The sequence below is a fragment of the Marmota monax genome, unplaced genomic scaffold, assembly GCF_021218885.2.
Source record: "Marmota monax isolate L192 unplaced genomic scaffold, Marmota_monax_Labrador192_F-V1.1 WCK01_AAM20220418_F8-fsc00004, whole genome shotgun sequence".
In the NCBI taxonomy this organism is placed as follows: domain Eukaryota; kingdom Metazoa; phylum Chordata; class Mammalia; order Rodentia; family Sciuridae; genus Marmota; species Marmota monax.
In genome coordinates this window covers 4,457,584-4,482,622 of record NW_026692881.1, presented here as the reverse complement: position 1 = coordinate 4,482,622, position 25,039 = coordinate 4,457,584, and the positions used below count along the sequence as shown (strand labels likewise).

General features: G+C 39.3%; 1 long non-coding RNA gene across 1 annotated transcript in view; it reads left to right on the top strand.

Annotated features, from left to right (window-relative positions):
* LOC124096462 (uncharacterized) overlaps nt 1–25,039 on the top strand; it is a 48,032-nt gene that overhangs the window by 5,710 nt on the left and 17,283 nt on the right. The window contains exon 2 of the long non-coding RNA XR_009227283.1: nt 17,894–23,437. This is a non-coding gene — a long non-coding RNA (uncharacterized LOC124096462). The remainder of the gene's footprint in view (nt 1–17,893; nt 23,438–25,039) is intronic.

Genomic DNA, 25,039 nt, shown 5'->3' with positions numbered 1-25,039 from the left:
GGGGGAAAAACCGACTTCTTCTGTAAGTCATAAGGATGTGAATATACAGGGACTACCTGATGGAACCCAAACCTCCGCCGGTTCTCAGACCATTGCCCCCTTGCTGAGGTAACAGGTACTGAGGTACCCCTCCACCCATTCACTCCTCTCTTCTCCTGTCAGTGCCCACACTGGGTCCCACCAGGTCCTCTTACCAGCTAACCCGAAGCTCAAACCAGCTGAGGAGAGCCCTCAGACCCCTATCCAAGATGTAATGAAAATGGCCTTTAAAGTTGCTTTGTCATCACTGAAAACAGGTTACTAAAAATTTAAAGTCCCTCACAGGCTTTTTGGGATACTCACTCCCGTCTTCCCCTCTGCTCTACCTGTTCTACTACTCAAGTTTTTGTTGCTAGGAAAATCCCAAACCCCTTTCCCATTATTCTTTTACATCTCTCCTTCCTCATTCTCAGATCCACGGAGCTGCTCTCAGCCCCGCCTTCCCCGTCTTCCCCCTCTGTACCAGGCCCACAGAAAAGTCTTAACTGACCTTCTCCAGAAGTCTTCACCATGGCTAACTTTAAGACTTTCAGCAAAAGAGTCCCTATAAAAGAGTTCAGTGTAGATAAACTTCCTCTTTTCGTGTTGCCCTGTTCTACTTGGCCACTGGCTAAAAAATCAGCACTCCTAAGCTAGACACCCCCTTACTAGTTTTTCTCAAAATATGTGAACAAGGCCTCTGGCCTTGAGCTGGGGCTTCACAGAGATGGCTACATTTCTAAGATAAAGAAGTTACCAACTGGGCTCCATGGTAACAGCTGACAAGGGAAAAAAAGAAAGGAAAAAAAAAGGCTCTCCCCCTCCCAGATGTCCTTAAAAAGTTAACTTGCCCAGAACAGAGAAAAAAACAGAAACAAAAACTGCTTTTTATAAACTTCTGCAGACTGTGAACTTCTGAGCCCCTTCCCTTACATGTTGGGTACAAAATTCTGAAACTACCTAAACTTGGGGTTCAGGGGATTAATTGATTACAACAGAAGCAATGCCCTCTGAATCCGGTTGCAACCAAATAGGACTGTTTCCCTGTCTTCGGTGCTATCTTAGGTACCTTGCCTTGTCCGTCCCTACAACAGTATAATTCTATATACTTAAACATTGTTTATGTTTTCATAAAATGGTCAACAGATGTAATTAATTATGTAATGGTGCAGATGTTTCCCAGAGTGCTCTATCATGACACAAGTTCATTTGAAGATCAAATAGGGGGGCATACAACCCGGTTCCGCTGGGAACCTGTATCCCTCACTTTAGCCATCCTATTAGGAATAGGAATTGCTGCAGGGGTGGGCACAGGAACCACTGCCCTAGTCCATGGGACACAACAAATGATCCAATTAGAAACAGCAATGGACCAAAACTTAAAGATATTAGAAACCTCCATCACAGCTTTGCAGGAATCTTTAACCTCGCTCTCTGAAGTTGTTTTACAGAACAGGCGAGGGTTGGACCTCCTCTTCATGAAAGAAGAGGGCCTTTGTGCTGCATTGAGGGAAGAATGTTGTTTTTATGCCGACCATACTGGAGTTGTAAAAGAATCTATGAGTAAATTAAGAAGACGCCTTGAAGAGCGTCAGCGAGAGAGAGAAGCCCAAAAAGGGTGCTATGAGTCTTGGTTCACACAGTCCCCCTGGTTAACCACGCTTTTATCAGCCCTGGCCGGTCCATTAAGAATCCTCATGTTATTGCTAACTATAGGACCTTGCTTGCTCAACCGTGTAGTTTCCTTTCTCCAGGCTCAAATTGGACAAGTTAAACTTATGGTAATCAGACAACAATATACCCCACTAGCAGACATAGAATGTGACACCCCCCAACAATCACTTTTATGATTAAAAGTAGCCAGAAGAAGAATTGGGGAATGAAAGGTTAATAAAATAGGTACTTGTCACTCCGTTTTTCTGTATGCTTAACAAAACACTGTTGAAATCTTAAGAACTGTTTGCTAATCTTGTTCCCAGAATGGGCTGTCCCCAACTGTGAACTGTTTGCTAATCTTGTTCCCAAAATGTGCTGTCCCCAACTGCCAAACTGCAGAATGTAACTTCCCTCCCTGCCCTCTCCAAGGAAAGTATATAAGCTCTGCTTAAGCTGTTCTCAGGGCTCTCTTTGCTCTATTCAAGTGAGCTCTGAGCCCCAGCATGCTGGATCCCCAATAAACCCTTTGCTGTTGCATGAGACAGTCTCTTGTTGTTCTCTTCCTCCGACGCTCGCCCGACCTTTACAGACTTACCAAAATTGAATAATAAACAGTATAAAAATATTTAAATAGACCAATAATAAACAATGAGGTTGAAGCAGTAATAAAAAATATCCCAACAAAGAAAAGCTCAGGTCCAGATAAATTTACTGCTGTATTCCAGACTTTTAAAAAAATAACTAACACTAATGCTCCTCAAACTATTTCCATTCAATAGGAACTTAAGGAGAACTTCCAATCTCATTCTCTGTATCAAGTATCATCCTGAGTCCAAAAACATATAAGAAACAACAACAACAAAAAGAAATAAAACTAAAGAAAAGTATCTTTATTTGAGCTCCTAGTTTCAGAGGTTCAGTCCATATTTGGCCAGCTCTATTGCTCTGGGCCCAAGGTGAGGTAGAACATTATGGCATAAGAAATTGGTAAAGGAAAACTGCTCACTTCATGGTCCCAGGAAGTAGAGCGAGAAGGAAAAGAGATGGGAATAAGATACAATTCCCAAAGATACATCCCCAGTGGCCCACCTCCTCTAGGCACACCACATCTGCCCAGTATACCAATCCAGGATTAGTCCAGTGATTAGGTCATAGTTCTCATTATCTAATCACTTCACCTCATAATATTCCTGCTTTGACACAGGATCTTTTGAGAAATACCTCTTATCCAAATTACCACATTATGTATGCAAAATACTCAATAAAATCCTGGCACACTGAATTTAACAACATTTTACAGAGATCATACATGATTGGTTTCATTCCAGGAATGAAAGGATGTTTTAACATATGTGAATCAATAAACATAATACAACACATAAATAGAAACAAGGGTAAGAGACACATGATCATCTCAATATGTTAATATGCTTGATGTTGCTCTAAAAGTCTCTCAGACTGTTCATTTTTTCTTATCCTTTTCTATTTCTGTTTTCCAGACTAAATAAATTCAATAGACCTGTCTTGAGTGTCACTATTTCCATTTATTCATGCTCAAATTTGTTGGAAACCATTTTAGTGAATATTCAAGTTTAGTTATTTTACTTTGTAGCTCTAGAATTTCTATTTTATTTCTTTCTAAATTTGTATCTTTATTGATATTGTTTTTGTAATTTCATTAAGTTTTTTGTGCATGCTTTTAATGCTTTAACAGACTATGGTAGTCTTTGTCTAGTAAGTCCAATATCTTTGTTTCTATTAATTTCTCCCCCCCATTGAATGAGACATATTACCTTGTTTAATTGCCTATATCAATATTTTTTGTCGAAAGACAGACTTTCTGAATAGTATTATGGGATCTATAGAAATTATATTCTTCCCACCATTGTTTGTGTAACTGTTGGATATTGTTATTTATCTGTTAATGACTCTTCTAAACTATTTTCTAGATTTTGTTTAGTTTCACATGTGGCCACTGAAATCTCTGTTCTATTATCTCAGTAGTCAGTAGCATTTTGAAAATTTTCTTAAATACTTAGAGTTAAAGAAAGAAAAACATCCCCTGGTATTCCTAGATTGACTGTGTTAGGATTAATTTATAGTGCTTAGCCAGGCTACTTACAATTCTATCATAATTGTCATTTTCGGCTTGTGTGGCACCTAAATTCATCTAGAGAAGAAAGTTTAATTTCTTCTCATTTTCTGACTTTACTGATCATACAACATCCAAAGGAATGGTCTTGTCATACTTGATTCCTAATATTCAAAAGAGCGTTTAAAACACCTTGGCTATGTGTATAGTTCAGTGTTAGGGAGCTTGCCTAGCATGCTCAAGACACAGGTTTGATTCTCACATCAACAGGAAAAACAATAGCTGGGTGTGGTACTCTGCTTGCAATACCAGCTACTCAGGAGGCTAAGGCAAGAGGATCACTTGAGAACACACAAGTTTGAGACTAGTCTGAGAAATGTAGTAAAATCCCATCTTAAAAATAAATATCCTACCTCCTACATATTTCCATTTCCCAGCTTCTTCTTCTCCACCTCTTTTGGCCTGTTATTGTCTTTCCTGACAGTTTTCTCCTACCAAAGGTTGCTACAAGTCAATACTTTTGCCCTTAAATGTCTCACTAAAAAAATCTCAGGAAGCCACTCTTGCCCTAGGGATGCCCTAAATTAGGCAAAAGCAATGCCAACCCTTGTATAAGTCTTTTGAGGGAGCCCCAGGCAGGTCGAAACATACAAGCACAATTTATTTGAGGATAAGATCTGTATTGCTTCCTATGCCACCTGCAACTGCACCAGAAAGTTGAGCCTGCCATGTACATGGCTCTTGGTATTTCAGAGAGTAGGGGTTGTGGGAAGGTGATTTAAAGTGCCAAAATCCTATCTTGCTAAATATAGCCATTCCTTTTTGGTTTTATTTCCCCCCGGGTGTTGTAAGTTTTTAAGTAGATACAAGAGTTCTGCAAATGTTAATTCTTACTGTTTTTTTTTTTCCACCTTATTAGTTTTTTTCTGGACAGACGGATTTTTCTTAGAGCTACCCACTCTACCATATTTGTCCAATTCATCATGATGTCTCACAGAGCATGGTATAATTAATCCATGTTTCTGCTCAATTTGAGCAGAGAGGAAAGCCCTGTTAATTTGAGTGCTAATTATCATGGAGCATGTTACTTCTGGAATGATTCATCCTACATCCAGAGCAAAAGGAATTTTTTGATCTTCTCCCAGTCACTCACTGTGCTGGACTCAAGGGTATTTAGTAGCCCTGATCCCAGAAGAAAGTAGCCGACTATTGAATAACATAAAGTGACAAATTTGTCTCAGCTGCACATACCTTTATTATTCTCTTTTTCCTTTTCTCTTTCTCTCTTTCTGAGTTTGTTAAAATGCTTTTAACATTCTAGAGGAATCCAAGAGACAGTTTTTGATAAGGATATAAAGCATTCATATCATCTTTAATACTTAACAGTCATTTCATTCTATGTTTCAAACAACTTGACCCATACCCAATGTCAGGACAAAGCCAGGAAATAGACAAGGATAAATAGTATGTGGCCCTATCTTTACTTGGGACACAGGGAGTAGACATGATAAGGGTTCCAATTCAAAATATTCCATCCTGATGTAATTGTATGGAGGAGATTCACAGTAAAAAGAAGCAATGTACTATAATCCTGTTCATGACTTGTGTTCATTAGCAAGAGAAGTTGAGCAATTTCAATAGCATACATTTCTGAGTCATGGAGTACATGAACTCGTGGAGTTATTTTCTAATTTCAGTGCTTATTTTCTAAGCCAAGGCAGGCAACTCTGAAACTCAATGGATACTTAAACATTAGAGTGGCTTATTCACCATGTCTGATTAGGCGAATTCACCCCAGGTCCATATGAAAGACAATCACAGTACAGGAGACCCCTTTCCTAGAAAAGGAATCCAGACTATCATGATCGATGCTCCAGTGTTGTATAAAGTTGGACTCATAATTATGAAATGGAAAAAAATTAGATTTATTGTTACAATTGCCCATAAGGTCCATTTGGGGAGTTGGGACTTGCAAAGTAAAATAGCATATGTAGACATAGTAGAGTGCATACTGGATTTCTTCTCCTTCCATGAAGAAGTAGAATCAAAGTTGAACAAGATATACGGAAGAACTGTTTCACTGGGGTAGAACAAGACATTGATATTTGAGTTAAGAGAAACAAAAGAGGTTAGCTCTATAATCATCTGAGACATCTGAGCTACTTTCTACAGAATGGGTTTCAAATGGGAGAGAAGAAGAGCCCAATGATAGAATTGTGGTCTAAGTGAATTGAGATTGCAGAGATCAAGTTCAGGGAGGCTGAGGCAGCTATAATTTTGAGGAGATAGAGAAGAAAGAAATTACACAGAGAAAACAATAAGAGAAAATTGAATAGATTTCCCTTTAAGTTTGTATTATTGCATGTACAGGGCTATCTCACCCCCTTCTGAACACACACACAAAGGCTAAGCAAAGACTCACCAAAGGTCTGTAAGCTAAACAATGAACAGAACTTATACAGGGATGAGAGGTTTCTAATTCCACCTAATGGGTAGAGACACCTTTTTGAATACCTGTAATGTTTAGTAGATAACCTCACAGAAACCTTCCTAGTGATGATAAACCATTAAAGAAAAAAACAAGTGTTGAAGAAAACTGCCAACAGTTTAATAGACTTATCAAAATGTAATTTATGTGCTGTGTTCTTTGCTCATTTATATTGTGCAAGTTGGCAGTTATTCAAAATGCTTAACATAGGATTGCCATATATTTAGCAATTCCATATTTAACTATACACACAAGAGAATTGACAACACAAGTCAACTCAAAAACTTGAACACAAGTGTTCATAGCGGCATTACTCATAATTCCTAAAACATAAAAAGAATCCAAATGCCTTTAATGAATGTAGTATATATACAAAATGTATAAACAACATGTGGCATATATACAAAATGGAATATTACTTGACAATAACAAGGAATGAAATATTGATTTATGCTACAACATGAACAACCCTTGAAAATTTTATGCTAAGAGAAAAAAGCCCATAACAAAAGAATACATATTACATGATTTAATGTATGTGAAATATCACTAGATAAATGTCCGGAGATCCACAGTGGCCTCAGACTGTGAAGAGACTTGTGGAGAAATGGAGAATGACTGCTAATTTTGAGAGACAAATATTCCAAAATTCTATTGTAATTGTTGCATAATTCCATGAATATACTAAAAAAGCCCATGCTTTACATTCTAAATGAGTGAATTTTGTGATTTTTGAATTATTGCAATAAAGCTTGGTTTTTTTCATTAATTTTATTTTTATTTTTTTAGGGGGTGGGGTGGGGTGCAGAGTATTGAATCCAGGGCCTCATGCATGCTAAACATGTGTGCTACTACTGAGTTACACTCTTGTATTGCTCATTCACTTGTGTGTATACCTAAGCATGAAATTGCTGAACATATGTTACCCTATGTTTGGTATTTTAAAGGGCATAAAAATTGATTCTATATTCAACTAAGTGAATTGTTAAAATGGCTAGAGAAATTTGAATGTATGTTATTGAGACTTAAAAATGCTGAATATTGACATGGAAACATGGAAAAATCTAGGTTGCTCCAGTCAAATAATAAAATAAACTCAATAACAACATAAAAACAGCCATTTAAAAAAAGTATGTGTACTTTAACTTTGTTGAAATAAAAGACAAAAAAAGAAGTGTGTGTGTGTGTGTGTGTGTGTGTGTGTGTGTGAATCCATACATATGAAGGAATCTGGAAGGTCACAGAAGAATACACACTAAACTGTGGTTAATTGAGTAGTAGGAATATGATATTTGCATTTTCTTATTTTATCTTTTTTAAAAATTCTTTATTAGGTATACATACTTATAATAATAATTTTATTTACTTTTATGTTTAAGATTTGTCAAGTTTGTGGAAAATATAATAAAGCAACAAATCTTCATATATCCATCATACTGCTTCAACAATTATGAGTATAGTCCATTCTGTTTCCTCTGAATCCCACCATTTGTAACCCCTTATACTTCCTTGAAATATTTTAAAGCAAACCCAAATCTTACTTTTAATTTAAAAATTATTGTCAACCTGATACTTAATTAATTTATATAAATTTGTGGAGGAAAGCTTATTAGAGTGCACATCAAATTACAATTGAAAATGAATTAGATATGCGATATACTCTGGTGGATCTTTTGTGATAAAAGATATTCATATATTGCTTGCAGAATGTTTTTAAACATGAAAAATAAAATAATTTTAAGAAAAGAAACATCCTTCCCTATATATTGGAAACATAAGTATTTTCTAGTAAAGGTCATGTAAAATAATTGAAGGAGCAATGATCTAGAAATCAGGTAGCACAAGTTCCACTTTTACTTCTGAGTCATTGTTTGTAATTGCTTATAAGGACAAGCATATCATTCACTCATTTCTATAATAACTTTGACCACATACTATATGTCTGCCATCATACTCTTTGCTGGAGATTCAGCTGGGCCTCATTTCCATATTAGTCAGGACTCTTGCTGGGAAGCAAAGATAATGCCAGCTCAAACTAGCTAAATCAAACAAACAAACAAAAAAATGTAATGGCATACACAACCAGGGAATGTAGGGATGGACTTGCATTCAGTTGCATCCAGATTCAAGTGGAAATAGTCTCATTAGCACTCAGCCCTCCTGTCTCTTCACCCATCCTCAGCTCTGCGGCTCTTCTTTCCTCTCTGTGAACTTCCCTTTGCTGCAGGTTCTCTCAAAATGGAGACTCATTGCCTCTCCATGGATTGTATTCTCATTGTGTCTGAGTAATGTCTTTACTCTTCTAGGTCCGTTCCAATCCCAAATCCATATTCTTTTGCTTAACACCCAATTAGTGTGCATGAAGCAGCAAACACAAAAGCTGGCTACACATTAACTACATAGCAAGTGTTCTTTCCAGTCACCATCTATCTATAAGTATGCATTTCTTTTATTTAACAACCATGTTATTCTTTTGCTTTATTTCATAATTTTTTAAAACTTATTTTTCTATTTTGATTTTAATCTATCTTCTGCCTTCTGAGGTCATGGTTTGGGAAATATCTCCGGGCCATTTACTAATGAATATATTATGGGCTGATTTCCAATTCATCTTTGTTGGATGCATCTCTGTTGTATCCAGGAAATAAACATGGAGTTACTTTGCAAGTCCAACCCATACTATTCATGTCCAGCAATGAGAGAGAAGATATAATTCTTTCATAAGTTATCAGTTCAGGAAAAATATGCCTATGGTTCCCCACCTCTATCTTGCAGTATAACTTGCAGTTTCTCTAGTATCCAAAGAAAAGTTGTAGCAATTGTACAGTTCTTTTTTTTTTTTTTCAGGAGCAATACAAACATCTCTCTGTCTTCTCTCTTCTTAAAGTCAATGAGGTATTTCAGGAAGAGCCAAACTTAAAAGGCAGTTTAAAATCCTTTTTATTGTCTATTAGTAGGGGTTGAGTCCAAATTTTCACAATTATTAATGAAGAGAGTAATAAGAACTGCTCCACAATGTAGTTGAGACAATTATAGGGACTAAGGTTTGCAAACTACTAACAATGCCTTGGGAAAAGTAGATACTTGATAAACACAAGTCACCTTTCCTCTTCAAACAGCATAGCAATTTTAGATATCTTTGTCTCACTTTACTTCTTATACAGTTATTATTTCTCTTATCTCACCTAGTCATTCATAAATCTCTTGAGCTTATGAATCATGCTTTGTTTCTTTTTATTGCCCATGGAGCTGACCTAAATTATTTTCATAGAAAAGAGCCCTGACAATTAATTTGTAGCTGAAAAACAGATAATAACTCGGATCGATACTCCTATCACAAAACTATAGGTAAAATATATTGATGATGCAAATTCTAGTAGCCTTTTAATATGTCAGACTGTGTTGTGTGAATTCCATTTGTTCTCCAGTTTAATCTAGCATTGTGAACCTAAGTATGCAGTTATCTAAATTTGCAAAAGAGGAAACTGAGATTTATAGATGTTAAGAGCTCATTTCATAATCATTCAGGTAATGTGTTGTAGAGCTTGTCCTCAAGTCCAGATCTTGTCACCCAGCTCCTCTGATCCAATTAGACCACTGTACATCACTCACAGTCCATGTAGGACATGGCCTAAAGTCATTTATATCTCTCAATGTGGTGAAGTTTTGGAAGGATGAAAATATCAAGCTAAGCCATGAGGAGATTTTGAGAGTCCACACTGCATGGTGAATATTTACACTATTATGGGAACACTGATAAAGTCAGGCTGAGGGAAAATCTAGCTTGTATAAATTCCTCTCTAGCTATAGATCCCAGACATCAGTGAGCAAGCAGCCTCCTTGCCCTCAGACTTAGTGGTGCCCATTGCTGGCTCTTTCCTCCTTGGAGGATCCTCTCCAAATTATGGCCCCAGTTCTGGTCCATATTTTGGATGTTTTGTTTTGAGTTTCAGTTCTGTGCTCCAGAAGGATACCTCCTTATCTACTTTCTACTGAACACTGATGTCTCAGAAAACTGTTCAGTTCCTCTCTTGCCAGGTAGTATAGTCTAGGCCACAGTTTTTATGGGAAGTGATATGAAGCCGACTTCCCTATATTTATTTGGCAAAATAGCATCATGCCTCATTCTTGATACCTCAAATGTAACAGCATGCATATTCCTGCAGTGAGAAACCCTTCTTGATTCATTAACATTGGCTTTTCTGCTGTACTGACCTTTAGTTTTTCTTTTTTCAATACCAAATTGGGTCATTGCAAGCCCAGACAGTGGTATGGGGGTACAGTCAGGTCTAGGGTTGCAAAACAAGAGTGCTCCCTAAAGTGCTTGGTGAAGATGTTGGATCTTCCAGGCACAGAATATACCAACTTAAGAAAGCAAAAGTGTACTTGAGGCCATCTACCAGGAATGAGCATGGTACAAACTGAAGCAAGAATGTGAAACCAGATTATGTGAGTGGAGAATCAGGTCAGAGCATCATGACTCTGGGAGACAGTCATGAATAAACCTTAGATGTAGCCACAGTGGGTTAGACTGGTAAAGATCAACCCTGCCATTTATTAATGAACACATTAAATGTTCTACCTCTCCAAAGATATCTGTGGTATTCATTCTTATACACCTTTTAAAGATTGGAAATTTGAGATTTAAGGGAATTTGGTATTTTATCTAATGTCCTAGAGCTGATGAGTGACAGAGATTTATAGGTAGTTTTTTTCTGATTCCAGAACAAATTTATATATTGGAAGGTAATTCTCCAATATTACCCCTAGAAGCCAATTTGATGTCCAAACCTAAGGAACTGATGGGGCAATATCTTACTAATATATTGCCCAGTTGTGTGTATGTGTATATATATTTTTTTCTTTTCTTTATTTTTTCTTTCTTTCTTTTTTTTTTTTTTTTTTGCAATCATTCTGCTTAGGTGCCTGAGGTCTTGAATGGCCAAGGGAGATAGAGCTAGAATCTACATATAAAGGGTTGCACCACAGGTCTTGACCTGGGTTTAGATGTTCTAGTTAGGGCTCCTTGGTTCTTACAAATAGCCATCAACTACCCTATCCCCCAATTTCTTGTTATTTTACTCCCCTTATCAGATTTGTCTCTCATGCCCTCATAACATGTCTGCAATGATTTGAGAAGATTCATGTGCTTTTCTATGTCCCTCCCAGCTTGTAGTTCCACAGGGCATGTTCTAAAAATAAAATAAACTGATTCTGAAGTAGGAGTGTTCATGAGCTCAGAGCTAAGCTTCTGGGGAGCTCCAGGCAGTCAATGACACGATTGCAGAGACCTGCCTCTATTCCTTATCAGAATCCTGATCTCCTTGCTTAACCTGTACAAACTACAACCTGGCTCTCCAACACTGTATGACTTGTTCAGGGTCTCTGGACCCCCATTTTTTATTAAAAATAACATAAAGATTTAGTGAGCATAAAAGCAGATAAGATTCAAATACTCCCTAGAACCCTGATTGTGGTGACTTGGGAACCATTAGTGAATCATTTGGGGAAGGAGGTTGTTGAGAAGAGAAGCTGTGTATGCATGGAAAGTCGGCAGTTCTGGACAGACATTATGGAGAAGTCAATTGTGATCACATGGGAACATTAGAACAACCAGAGCTGTTCAAAGATAAAATGGAACCACTTTGGGAGGGAACGTCTCTAATCAGTGGGGGCGAGTTTGGAGGCACACCTGAAATTATTAGGACATGGCTTGTGTCCTGAAAATCTGGCCCCCAGGCAGGCATAGATATCAATGACAGATGGGCAGTATCAGAGAAAAAAACAGACTCAGGTGAGGATAGGACCCTGGAAAATAACTAGTCTGTATGCCTGACTATGAAGATAGCCATCAGTCTAATACTATCCTTTCTGTGGGGCCATTCCTTGTCTAGACTGGTATTAGAGGAAGATGGTGATAGTTCTCCAGCATTGGGAATCTGGATGATGGTATTAATCCCTCTTAGCAGGGAGCAAAAGACCAAATTAAACAAGACTGGATATTTGATAGCAGCTAAAGGATTAGACCTAGCTTCACTTTCTCAGTAGAGTGCTCGGTCAAGTCACAGACTTAACCAAGGTGGGTTCTGAGGTCCAGGTAAAAATCCAGAGTTCTGGGGAACCAGAATGATGATGTGCTCTAGACACAAATAATAAGGGGGAATGTTGGAACGAGTGTTGTGGGCAGGTAGGACTCTTTTGCACGGGCTTCCTCCATGGACATGAATTTCCTCTGGGAGGCCACTGAGACCCTGAGGAGGAAGAGCCTGAGTGTCTACACCAAGTGAGATCAGGTGAACAGGAGATGACTGTTCAAGCAAGGGATGGGTGAGTACACTGTACTTCTCCTTCAGTTCTGAGAAAACAGCATCCCAAGGCCTGAAAGACTCCTAATCAGTCAGGGGTGTGTTCAATCCACTTAGTGGTATTTATCTTGGGTCCAAAGTAGTGATTATCACAATTTAGTTTGGGTCAGAATGACCTGGAGCATTTTTAAAAATATAGATGGCTGAATCACACCCCCAGAGTTTCTCTTTCAAAGCTCCAGGGGATGTTGCTGCTGGTGGTCCAGCAAGAACACTTTGTGTTGCATTGTTCTAAAGTAATATAGGTAAAGTCTACCTGGTAAAATGACACTTGATTTCCTTGATCTAACAAAAGTAGCACCTTCTTGTTTTTTTAAATTAATTTTTAAATTTATATATGACAGTGAAATGTATTACAATTCTTATTACACATATAGACCACATTTTTTCCTATCTCTGGTTATATACAGAGTATATCCACACCAATTCGTGTCTTCATACATACCTTCTTAGTTTTAATTGCCATGCCAAGAACTAGAAATATCCTAACCAATGAGATACTGTTCCTAATGTCAAGTGGCTTATAGTCTAGAGATACATGAATGGGTAGTAAAATAGAATCACTAAAACAGGGATTCTAATAGGACACTGAACAAGTAAGTTTGTGAGTGCTGACACATGCTATCTGGGGGAAACTTAGAGAAAGTTTTCTGCAGTATGTGACCCTGAGACCAGATGATGGCTTTTAGAGTCAGGGAACACTGAGTTAACTCTAAGTTCTAACACTTGGTGGTTGATTGACCTCAGGCAATTATTTATGTTCTTTAAGCTTCAGCTTCCTCTTCAACCAAATTATCCTTATTCACTCAACAACCTGACATGAACATGTTCGAGGCATGAGGTCACAAAGTAATTAAAAATAATATACAAGTCAGTTCTCCAGAAAACCTGAACCAATAGGGAATATATATATACACATATGTAGAAAGAAGTTAAATCCTAGGGATTAGGGATTGATGTTATACAATAATAGAGAATGAGAAAGTCTCACTATCTGCCATCTGCAAGCTGGAGACCTGTGAAACTTAATGTAATTTATTCTGTCCAAATTGAAGGCCCAGGAACCAGGAGCACTGGTCAGGAGAAGATGGCTGTCCCAGCCCAAATAGAGATCAAATTCTTCCTTCTTCCTGCTTTTTGTTCTATTCATGCCCTCTATGGATTAGAAGACGAACATCTGCATCGGTGAGTGTGATCTCCTTTTCTCAGTCTACAAATTCAAATGCTGATCTCCTCCAGAAACATTCTCACGGACACACCCACAATGTGTTACTAGCTATCAGAGTATCCCTTAACACAGAGTGATGCATGAAATCGACTGTTGTACCCAACATGCTGTCTCTGTTCTCAAGTAGCTCACACTCTGTCAATGCCAGTGGGATTGGAGACAGGATATTACTATGCAGACATATTAAAATGAGCTATGACAAATTAAAGAGAGTGAAAAGTGGCGGGGGCGGGGGGAGTGGTAAGAGAGGGTGTAATGGATGGGATGGCTTTAGATTTTAAGGAGGATTGCTCTGAAGGCCTGAGGAGGTAGTATTTGAACTGGGAATCTGTATAAGGAGGAAAAGGCTGTGTTCTGTGTCATGGGATAAATATTTGAATAGATCTGTGCATGAAATAACTTTGATAGTAAACCATCAATAAAATGTGTTCATTAAAAACTTTCTTAGTATCTTGACTGTTTCGTTGTTATTATTATATTGATTACAATTATTATATTGCCAGAAAGCAAATATGTAAACAAAAGCCCAGAGGAAATGGCCTCCAATTTTGGAAAGGGACATGGATTAGTAGCAGTGATGCAGACAGCATTTAGGGAGTTGTGACTCATGATATTTTGAGAGCCCGGTAACGGATCTTATGGGTCAGGCAGACCTGGGTGTTGTCCTCAGAAGCTACTGAAAAAATTTTGGTAGCAGTGGGCATGCTTGTCTTTTAGGAAAAGTACCAGCCAGTTTTCTTGCCCTCTTCTACAAACAGCACTGGAGGTGGGGAGGGCGAATGAAAGTGAGCAAGGGGGAAAGGCCCCAGGATGGAACGGTGGAGCTTTTAATGACAGAGATATTTATGAATAACACAAACAGAATGAAGGTAGGTATTGATTGGATTTGGAGGGCGAAGGGGCTGGGGCAGTGAAAGAATAGAGCATGCCTCTTCCGCACCTCCCATGCCCTGAGGAAGACCACTGAGGCAGGGTTTGGTGAACCTGCTGCAGATGTGGAGCAGGAGACTTGCCATGCAGTATCCTTTTCTGTCAAATGGGATATTTTCTTGCCTTAAGTAGAAGTGCAATCTGAGAATTGAGTCAGATGACAGGTATGAAAAGCACTTTGGAAATTGTAAAACATTTTTCAAATGTGAGGTGCTATTTTTATTACCCTCAGTTTCCCTGTATAGAATGTGACCCAATAACTGAATGACAGTGTTCTGGAGGGGCTGCTGAAGGAGGAGATGGGAGGCTCTGGGCTTCTCCTGCCCAGGGCTCTGCAGAAGGCCTGAGCAAGCCTCCCAGGGGACCACTTTTTCCAACAATGTCCTTAATGTATCTCTCATTTAAGATGATTTGCTAGACAAAGCTGTGTACATCATCAGAGGAGAGGCAGGCAGCCTCAGATGATTCAGTGGCTGGAAGGAAATACTCCCCATCGATTCTAATGGGAGCTAAGACAGCAACGACATGATTACCATCCATCCTTCCATTATTAAGCTGCACAGGGCAGCTGTCTCCTGATGCATAGACGCTCCCAGCAGGGGCATTCTCTGGGCAGAGCATTAACAAGAACTTAAGATAAATTCCTCCTCATTGGGCTTTGCAAATGAAAACCTATTTAGGGGTAGGCTGGGCCTGCTGTGGAAGTCATTGCACTTGTAGCTGATTTCCTTCTTTACTTTCTTCTCTTTTGATTTCCCCTCCTCCTTCCAAGCATCTGCTTTCCCTATCTCTTACTGTAAAATCAGAAAGGAGTCCCTGAGGTATGCATCTAATGCATTTGGAGCTTAGCACTTTACCCAAGGGAGCCTTCTGTAGGAACACCAAGCACCACATGCAGGTGGTGGGTGCTGCAGGTAAGAAGGGTGGGAAGCCTACAGTCATACTCCCACTTCTGTCCCTTGAAGTGTGACTGTGCAGGTTGATACTTGGCTCTTCCTATTGTTGCAGTAATGATGCATTTGCTTGTGTGTGGGCATGTGTGCAAACATGCACACATGTGTGTCCTGTAGTTGAGCAAGGGTTCCTGTCCTTTTATCCCAGATTGGGCTTCTGGAGGACTTTTTCTGAGTGCAGCAATTCTATGTACATGAATACCCTAAGGTTCCAAAGTAATGTACAAACACTGGCAAATTCACTTGCTGTGAAGGACTTTATATCAAGTCTTTTACAAGAGCCACAACAAAACAGCTCGAATCCTCCAATCCTAAATTTCATAAGTAGCTGTGGATCTGGTCAATGTCTTATTCTTTCCTTGTCACAGTGATATGAACAGAACCTTGCCTATCCCAAACCAGACCAGCCTCTTGGAACTCACCTTCCACCATTTCATAAAACTGAAACCTTGAACCTTCTGGGAAGTCCTGGATCTCTGTGGAAACTGACCCTGAGCTGTGTTCCCTCTTCTCAGAGGTGCTTTGCCCCCCTCTCAGGGCCTCTGTTGGGTTAACTTGGCACCTTCCCCTCAGGGTTCATGTTATTTACCATGTAAGCCAGCATGCAATATAGCTTGCACTATTCCTGCAATAGCCATTGTCCTTGATCCAGCCTCTATACACAACTGGCATTTGCATTAGTTCAATAAATATTTACTGATGATTGATTACTGGGGATAGAAATGAAAATAAGAAAGCTCCTGACCAACCCTCAATATTCAGGAGAGAGAAACAAATACCATGCTACATTGCACCCTTTATACTCAATGACATTTGCATTTACTATATCCGTCCATCTCTGGAGAAGCCAAGAGAGTTTCTCCATCTGATACATAGTTCCTGGAATTTCGTTTTATTTCTGATTATGGTATTAATATCACAATCCTTACCATGCTCTCACAACATCTTCATTTTATAGCTGAGGAAACTGAGGCATATATTATTTAAATGGTGTGCCTAAGGTCAGACATTTAGAAAATGGCAAAGCTATAAATCAAATTTTTGTCTAATACCAAAAGTCTCATTCTTCACTCTGCCCTATCACCCTCCCTCTCTGATACCCTCCCTGTTTGGATTGGGGCATGCAAAAGAGTGGAGAGCAGTCCTTTTTAGGTCACCACCATGCAAAACTATTTCAACTTCTGCAATCAGGCCATCCCATCAGACATGTGACATGACAAGGGAACATTTCCTCGTTCAGAGTGGCATTAAAGGAAATGAAAGCCGACAGATCTTTGTTATGCACGAGAAAACAACATAAATGGGAAAATCTATGAACATCACCTCTGTAAGTCTCTGGAAAATTTGCAGCAAAAACAAATGGGCCAGAATGTGAATAGATAATGTTTCACCAATGGGAACCTGGAAACCATGAGGCCAAGCTCACAGGAAAAATGATCCATTCTGTTCAGCATGAAATGAACTCTTCGGTGAAATAGAGGAGGGCAGCTTAACTACCTGTTTCCCAAACATAAGATCTATAGATCTGATTTTAACTTCTAGAAGGGGAAAGAATGCTTCAGCATATTTCTCCTGGCACATAGGCAAAGATGAGAAGGATTCTTCCACAGGCAAATGGGAGCCCTTTGACGGTGTCCCTGCAACTTAGCAGTGCTTGGACATCAGAGTCCGCTCCACACTCATTAGGCTCTTGCTATAGGTGGACATGGAGAAATAAGGGCACCCTGAGGAATTAGAACATGGCATAGGATAGTGCTGCTTAGAACAAGGGCTATTGGACAAGATACCATCCTTTCTGACAAGGAGATAGTTTCTAGTCGATTGAAGGAATGATTTGATTCTCAGGGGATGTTAGTTTGTGATACACCAAAGGTTCCACGATTGCCCTACTGGGGCATATTATGAATTTCCCTGTTTCTAGTCTACTTGGGGATTTGTTCTGCTTCTCCCTAGAAAAGCTTCTTCTTCATGCAGATTCCATTTAACTTTTAGTGACAAACTAACAGTCCCACCCCCTTGCAACCATTGGGAAATGTGAATCATATGCACATTTTCAAGGAATCTGGTTTTCTATGCCTGGCATGCACCCTCACTTTATATCATAGTGCTTAATTTTCCAATAGTAATCTTCTGGAGAGAAATCTTTTTTTTTTTTCTTCACAGGATTCTATAATATTCCAGGAGAAGCTTTGGATAGTCACCATGAAATAGTATGTTCCCATCTCTTTAAAATATATAAATAAAAATAACAGTGATAACCTTTATGGAAGTTTTAAATGTACATACTGTGGTAAGCACTTTTCATATATGAAATCATCTAATTCTCACGCATAAATCTATAAAGCAATCACTATAATACCCATTTTATAGATGCAGAAGCTGAAGATCAGGAAGCTAGGTAAGGCCAAATCAGGTATTTGTATCCAGGTGTCTTTGACTTCCAAGTTTACACTGTGGGATGCTATCCCCATAACCCTATTTTGAGGTGTGCAGTGCAAATTAGAGAACTGAATGCTCCCAGAATGACTTAGTAAAGAAATCTATTTAATGTTGTTTAATCTTTTATTAAGCTCTTTCTGGTAGTATTACCATGATCAGCAGATCTATCCCATCCATATACATCTGCCCAGAAGAGTGACTGTCAAGGAGTAGCACCGGTGACGATGTTGATGGTGGTGATGATGATGATAACATTTATCAAGAAACTATTATTTGCAGGTGCTTCCCATGAATTATTTCATCTGATCTTTACTTTTATCCTAAAAGTGAGTGCTATTCTTATCTCTGTTGAGTCGATGATCACATTGGGCATTGGGAGCTATCTTTCTCAAGGTCACACCACTAAGTAATGGTACAACAGGGATTGTTGTAGACTTGCCTCACCGCTTGTCCCCCCATTGGTGTCTGCTTTTTTTCTAAGCTTTCACAGGCTTCTTTCCCTGGGGAAAATGCTACCCCTTCTGGTAGCATCAGGTAGCTAAAAAGAACTGATGATTTTCTTTGGAAGTCTTAAATGCTAGGAAGAACAGCTTCCCTTGTCAGTCCTTCAGTCTTCTTAGAATGTATGACTTTGGGAGCTAATGGAGGCTCTGCTGCCAATCAGGGAGCTCTCCCACAAGAGAGAGACGGGAAGAGAGCTCCACCAGCCTCACTGCCAAAGTGTAGTCATTGCTCCTCATGGAACCCTGCAGACCAAGAGCAGATGATGGCTCTGAGAGATGCACATTTCAAAACTGAAGCCGTAAAGCACATTTTCCCCCTCAGCTTGCAATTGCCCCTTAATTGGACCATGAATAGCAATTACACTATAAAGCCAACAGGAATCTGTGGATAATTAGAGTGTGTCTTGGGCAGTGGGTCTTAATGGAGGAACCTGACTAATCATTGAGCGACTTTCACCCTCCACCAAGTGATAAAATTGTCATGAAATGCCTATCAATCACTCAGAGAGATTGCAAGTGTGATTTTAATTCCTGATAGAGTAGGACTAAGAAGTCTAGAAAATTGCATCCTGCCCATAAAGCTCTGTCTGTCCTTGAAGAAGTGGGAGAAGTAGAAACAAAGGTGTTTCCATGGTTTGGGAATTCAGTGTCCTGTCTGTAGCCACTTTATACACATAGCTTATCTTGATCCTCAGCATAGCTTTGTGTGGAGAATATTTTCAAGTCTCTTGCAAAATTAAAAGCACTGAGACTCAGACTAACTTACCCAAATTCATATGGCTAATTAATCACAGATCCAGAGTTTATATCTAGATTTTTGTTTCGATTTTTTTTTTTTGAAGCATTGGGAATGGAACACTGAATCTCATGCATGTCGAACGGAGTGTTCTACTACTGAGCACATCCCCACCCACTCTTCTACGTGTTTTAATATCCAAATTCTATGAGCTTTTGATTCTACTATAATTACTCAATATTTATTGAGCCCCAACTACAGGCCAGCAGCTTTCCATATATCTGTTTTTTCTTCCAACAGTTATGAAAAATAGGCTTTAAAAAATTTCATTTTAAATGAAAATAAAATTTGGACAGGGATGGTTGTTCTTACAATAGACTATCACTCTTTCACCTTTCTTATTACAACACATACACACACACACAAACACCACACAAACATATACATACACATTTTTTCTATCCCTCTCTATATTTCCAGTAGCTGAAACCACATGTCTGTGTTTTCTCAAAGGCAGGTCATGAGACAATGATGAGTGAGTTGTTCTAAGAAACTACCACCAGGAACAAGGCACGGTGGTGCTCTCCTGTAATCCCAGCAGCTTGGGAGGCTGCAACCGGAGGATTGTGAGTTCAAAGTCAGCCTCAGCAACTTAGCAAGGCCCTAAGAGAGACCCTGGCTCTAAACAAAAAATGAAAAGGTCTGGGGATGTGGCTCAGTGGAAAACACCCCTGGGCTCAACCCCTAGTACCAAAAATAAAAATAAAAAAGTACTACCAGGGAAATGGAGAAATGACCTGAGAAAGGTAAGTTAGTCAAAAAAGGATTAGTTAGCAAACCAGCTATTAAAGTCAGAGCCAGGACCTATCTAGAACAACAGAGAAATTGAAAAACATTGACACATATCATTATTCCCTATCTGCTACAGTTTGGATCTGAAACACCACCAAAACCAATGTGCTAAAGATCAGGTCCTCAGCTTAGGAAGACAATGGAAACCTTTAGAAAGAGGGTGGAGCCTAGTTGGAAGCATTATGTCACTGGGGGTGTGGCCTCAAAGGGGTAGTGGGATGTCTATCTCTTCTTTTTCCCTTCACTTCCTGGCTGCCATGAGATGAGAAGTTCAGCTCTACACACTCCTTGCCATGATTTGTTTCCTCACCATAAGCCCAAAACTAATGGGGCCAATCTATTATGAATTAAAACCTAAATAAACCTTTCCTTTTTATGAGTTGATTACATCAGGTATTTTGCTACAGTAATGGAAAGTTGACCAAGATCACTGAGGGGAAACAACCTCGGTATTCATCTACCAACTGTATTAGTCAAGGTTGAGAGATCTTGGAGATGAGTGAGTAAATGTTCTAATGTGTTCAGCTTGCAGCAAAAAAATAACAAAATTTGTTCCATAGCAAGAAAAGACCTCAGGCATAGGAATTCAGGCACTGACAGGTGGTAAGCATAGGGGGCAGGGCACCAATCCAATATCAAAGCAAAGAACTGGCTTTCTATGAGCCAAAGAGTAAAAGGGAAGCAGCAGAAAGCACAGCTTTGGAATCAGACAGACATGGCAAGTTATGCTTGCTTTGTGGTTTATTGGTTCTGATTGGCTAGAACCCGCTTGCTTACCCTTCTATATTCGGCATAGATCAACTTGCATGTGAGCCAGGAGGACTGAAAAACTCACATCGCAGGAGGGATTAGAAGACTCCAGGAAGCAATGCCTGTCAGATCTCAACACTGTACTTACCCAGCAGGCAGTTGCTGCTCCAGATAGACTAGTTCACCTGCCTCCCGAAAACTCCCCTAAAACCCAATATTGAGAGGTGATTTCTGCTCTAGTCAAAGTATCAGATCACTGTTCATATATTCCCTTTATATCAGTAAGGTGTAAAGTTGTGGGTTTATGGATTTCCTTGAAAATTGATTGAAATCTATTCACTTCTATTCCAGAAATACACACAAGATGCTTCTTACAGTAACAGGAAAGGTATTTCTATGATTATCTGGGGAAAATAATAAGTAGGCGGTAAGCAGAAGTATGTCTAGTGAATATGCTGTATTTTGTCTGCTGTGAGTATTCCTCAGAGTCCTAATCCTGGTGATGTAAGCCCATATGTACCCTTAGAAGAAAATCATCTGAATGGCATCTGTGAGTGACTGAGGGCTCTATAGGATCCCTTTTCTGTTTCATGGTCCCCAGCATCATCAGGACCACATGTCTCAACAGGGACAAACACATTTTGTGAATCATTTGCTCTGTTCAGCTTTGGGCCATTGGTTTTCCTTCATGTCAGCATCCTTCCAGAAAATGATTTAGGTCAAGCTCAAGGATAAATGCTGACTGGTTTATTCTCAGCTATCAAGTATAAGAAGTGATATAAAAAAGAAAGAAAGAAAGAAAATAGAAGCCAAATTTGTAGTTATTTAATGGTATGGTCTGAATATCTTTTCTGTATCCCTCCAAAATTCATAAGTTAAATCTTTACCCCCAAATTGATGGTATTAGAAGGTAAACTTTTTTGAGTGTTGCTGTGGGCTGAATGTGTACCCCCAAGATTTGTGTATTGAAACTTAATCCCCATTGGGTTATATTGAGAAGTGGGGCCCTTAGGAGGTGATTAGGCTATTAGAGGTCAGCTCTGGTGAATTGGTTAGTGACTTATAAAAGGGCTCGAGGGGACAAATTTGCCTCTTCTGCTCTTCTACCACACAACATTCATCCTGCCTTGTCCCTCCATCCCCTTCCCCTCATGTAAAGATGTCTCCATGAGAAGGTGCCCTCAGTGGAGTAGAACCTCACCAGATACTGAACTTGCCAGTGCTCTGATCTGGGACTTTTCAGCAACCAGAATTGTGAGGAATAAATTTCTCTTCATTATAAATTAGGTGATTGATCATGGGGCAGAACTTCCATGAATGGGGCTAGTACCCTTACAAAAGGGTCTCAAGAGAAACCCCTCACCATTTCCCCTATGTGAAGACACAGTCAAGAAGCTTCTGTTTCTGAGCCAGAAACAGGCTCACCTCAAACACCAAATGTGCCTTGATTTTGGACACCACACCCTCCAGAATTATAAGAAATAAATTTCTATTGCTTAGAAATCTACGGAGTTTATGGTATTTTGTGGTAACAACCCAAATAGCTAAGACACTTAACCTGGCATCGAGGTGTTCAGTCTTTCATGAAAAAGAAACCACCACCCTGCTGACATCTTGGATGTAAGTCTTCCGATTGTTCTTTGCGGAACAGAAAAACTCTGCATGAGTATATTTATCTACTGTTTTATAATCAAATTCCTACGTGTTGCTTGCTGACGTTTGTCTTATCTAAGAAGCAGCATAGGTCAGAACTCGAGAGTACGGGGACCCATCACTTACTTGACATTGCCCTGTGTCCCCATTTTCTCCTCCCTTTATTCCTTCTTTCAATATTTTAGGACACGGAGACCTGCTCGGTATCTTCAGAAGAGGAGCAGCCCTACTATTTCTAGTTTGTGCCAAGAGGGCTGTCCCAAGTAACAATTGACTTTGTTCCACTTGGATTCTGAGTGGCCAAAGAGGGACCACTTAACCACAAGTTTACTGCAGAGCAGTCCCCTGCCGGGCTCCTTTTCCATGGAAGAGGAATCTGCTACCATCTGTATGTGACAAGAGCAAGCAGCTTGGGGCCTGTTTAAGTCACTGTATGAGGATTGATTTTGCCTTCAGAGATTAAAATAGACACATTTTATGTCTTTTCCACAACTTCCCTCTTTCTTTCTTACCTTCATTTGTCCTCAATAAAGTATATAGTTATCAATAGGCCTCTCAAATGTCACACAACAAGGAAACACTCTAGAAGCACAAGAGTGGCAGAAAAATAGCAAAAGCTCCACTCCCTGCTCTCACTCCCTGCTCTCCCTGCTGCCTCCCTAGAGATCAGCATGTCTTCAAGCCATGAGAACCTAAGCCTGGGACCCAGGGAGATTTGGGTCAGGAAGCTGAGCCTCAGTTAACTGGCTGTGTGACCCGGACAAGTCCCTCTCGGTATGTCTGTCTACTCATTAGCAAAGTGGTGACAACTAAAATCTGTCCAGATTGTTGTAAGAATTAAATGAAATAATACCTATGAAAACTGGTGGTATTATAATTACCTAATAGATGAGAGGGCTTTTGCCCCACTGCTGTGAGTGCTGGGGAGTGTGTATCACTGTCTTCATTTCATAAGTTAAAGCATAACCACATTTCTAAAGATCACATAAAAGTAGAAAGACACATTTTTCAAGAAGATATATAACCAAAGGAAACATACCCAGTCTCCCTATACCTTGCTGTGACCTATGATGTGATTGTCAGATAAAGTGCAAGACATGCAATTAAATGTATCTTTAGTTAAGCATGTCCAAATAGGACAGACTGATATTACATAAAAAATTGTTACTTATGTGAACTTCAGATTTAACTGAATGGCCTATATTTTTACTTACTAATGTTGGCAACCGGCGTGTGCAGGTATCTCAGCATTCCAAGTTGCTGTACCTGGTTGAGAAGTGTAAAAGCTCAAGGGCACTGGTCAAATTAGGTTGCCCTAATTTGAATCCCAAGTCATGATGGCTGTCCTGCATAATCTTAATCAAGTTTTAGGCAACTTTGGAAAGATATTAACAAGCTTCAGGCAAGTAGACACAAATATCCTTTCATGATATGTAGATTTGCCAAAAGCAATACAATGGCAAAATGAAAACAGAGCAGCTAGAACCAGATAAATAAACCATGCTACCTCTTCATTCAGAGGCATCAATCTATAAAGGAAATTTAAAATTTTTGTTATAAGAGTGTGGAGATATACTTTTACGATATGAAGATTTGCCTGCAGCAATATAAAAGCAAAATGAAAACAGAGTGGCTAGAGCTCATAGAAGGCTTGTTACTTCTCTATCCAGGAGCATCAATCTCCAAAGGAAATTTTATTTTATTTTATTTTATTGTATTTTATTTTTTTTGCTTTAAGAGTATTTCTTTGTCTCTGCTAACATAAGATATTGGAGAAGAACACTTCTCTAAGGACAGACAAGAATTGTCCAAAGAGAAGTTTCAATGTGCCCTTAAATACCTGAGCAGGGAAATCCAGAGGAAGATGGTTCTTTGGAGAGGGGTAAGGGCAGGTGCACTCTTAGAAAGATGCCTCTGGTAAAATCTGGGACCACAGTCCATATTTTATTAGATTTTATTAAAAGCATGTCTAAAAGCTAAACAAATAAAGGGAGGGAAAAGAATTACTCCACCTTTAATTATCTATAACATGTAGTAATGTCTCCATTCAAAGTGGCTTTAAAAGTATAATTAACCATTAATTATCTTTCATAATTCTAAAGCAAGACTTAGCTGAGGGTGCTTATGTTCCTCGTTTGTTGGGCTGGGTCTGCAGTTATCAATCATCTCTGATCGGCTGAACAAATAAGAGAACTCATCAAATGGCCTGTTGTTGGCTGGGAGCTGGGCTGGGGCTGTCAGCTGGAAAGTGTACTTGTCTCCCCCCCACACACACCCCGCCTCTCTGTACTGTTGGAGCACTTCACAGTGCCGTGACAGAGTTCCAAGTATTCCTAGTGCACAAAAAGATGGATATTTCTCAAGGAACACACTTAC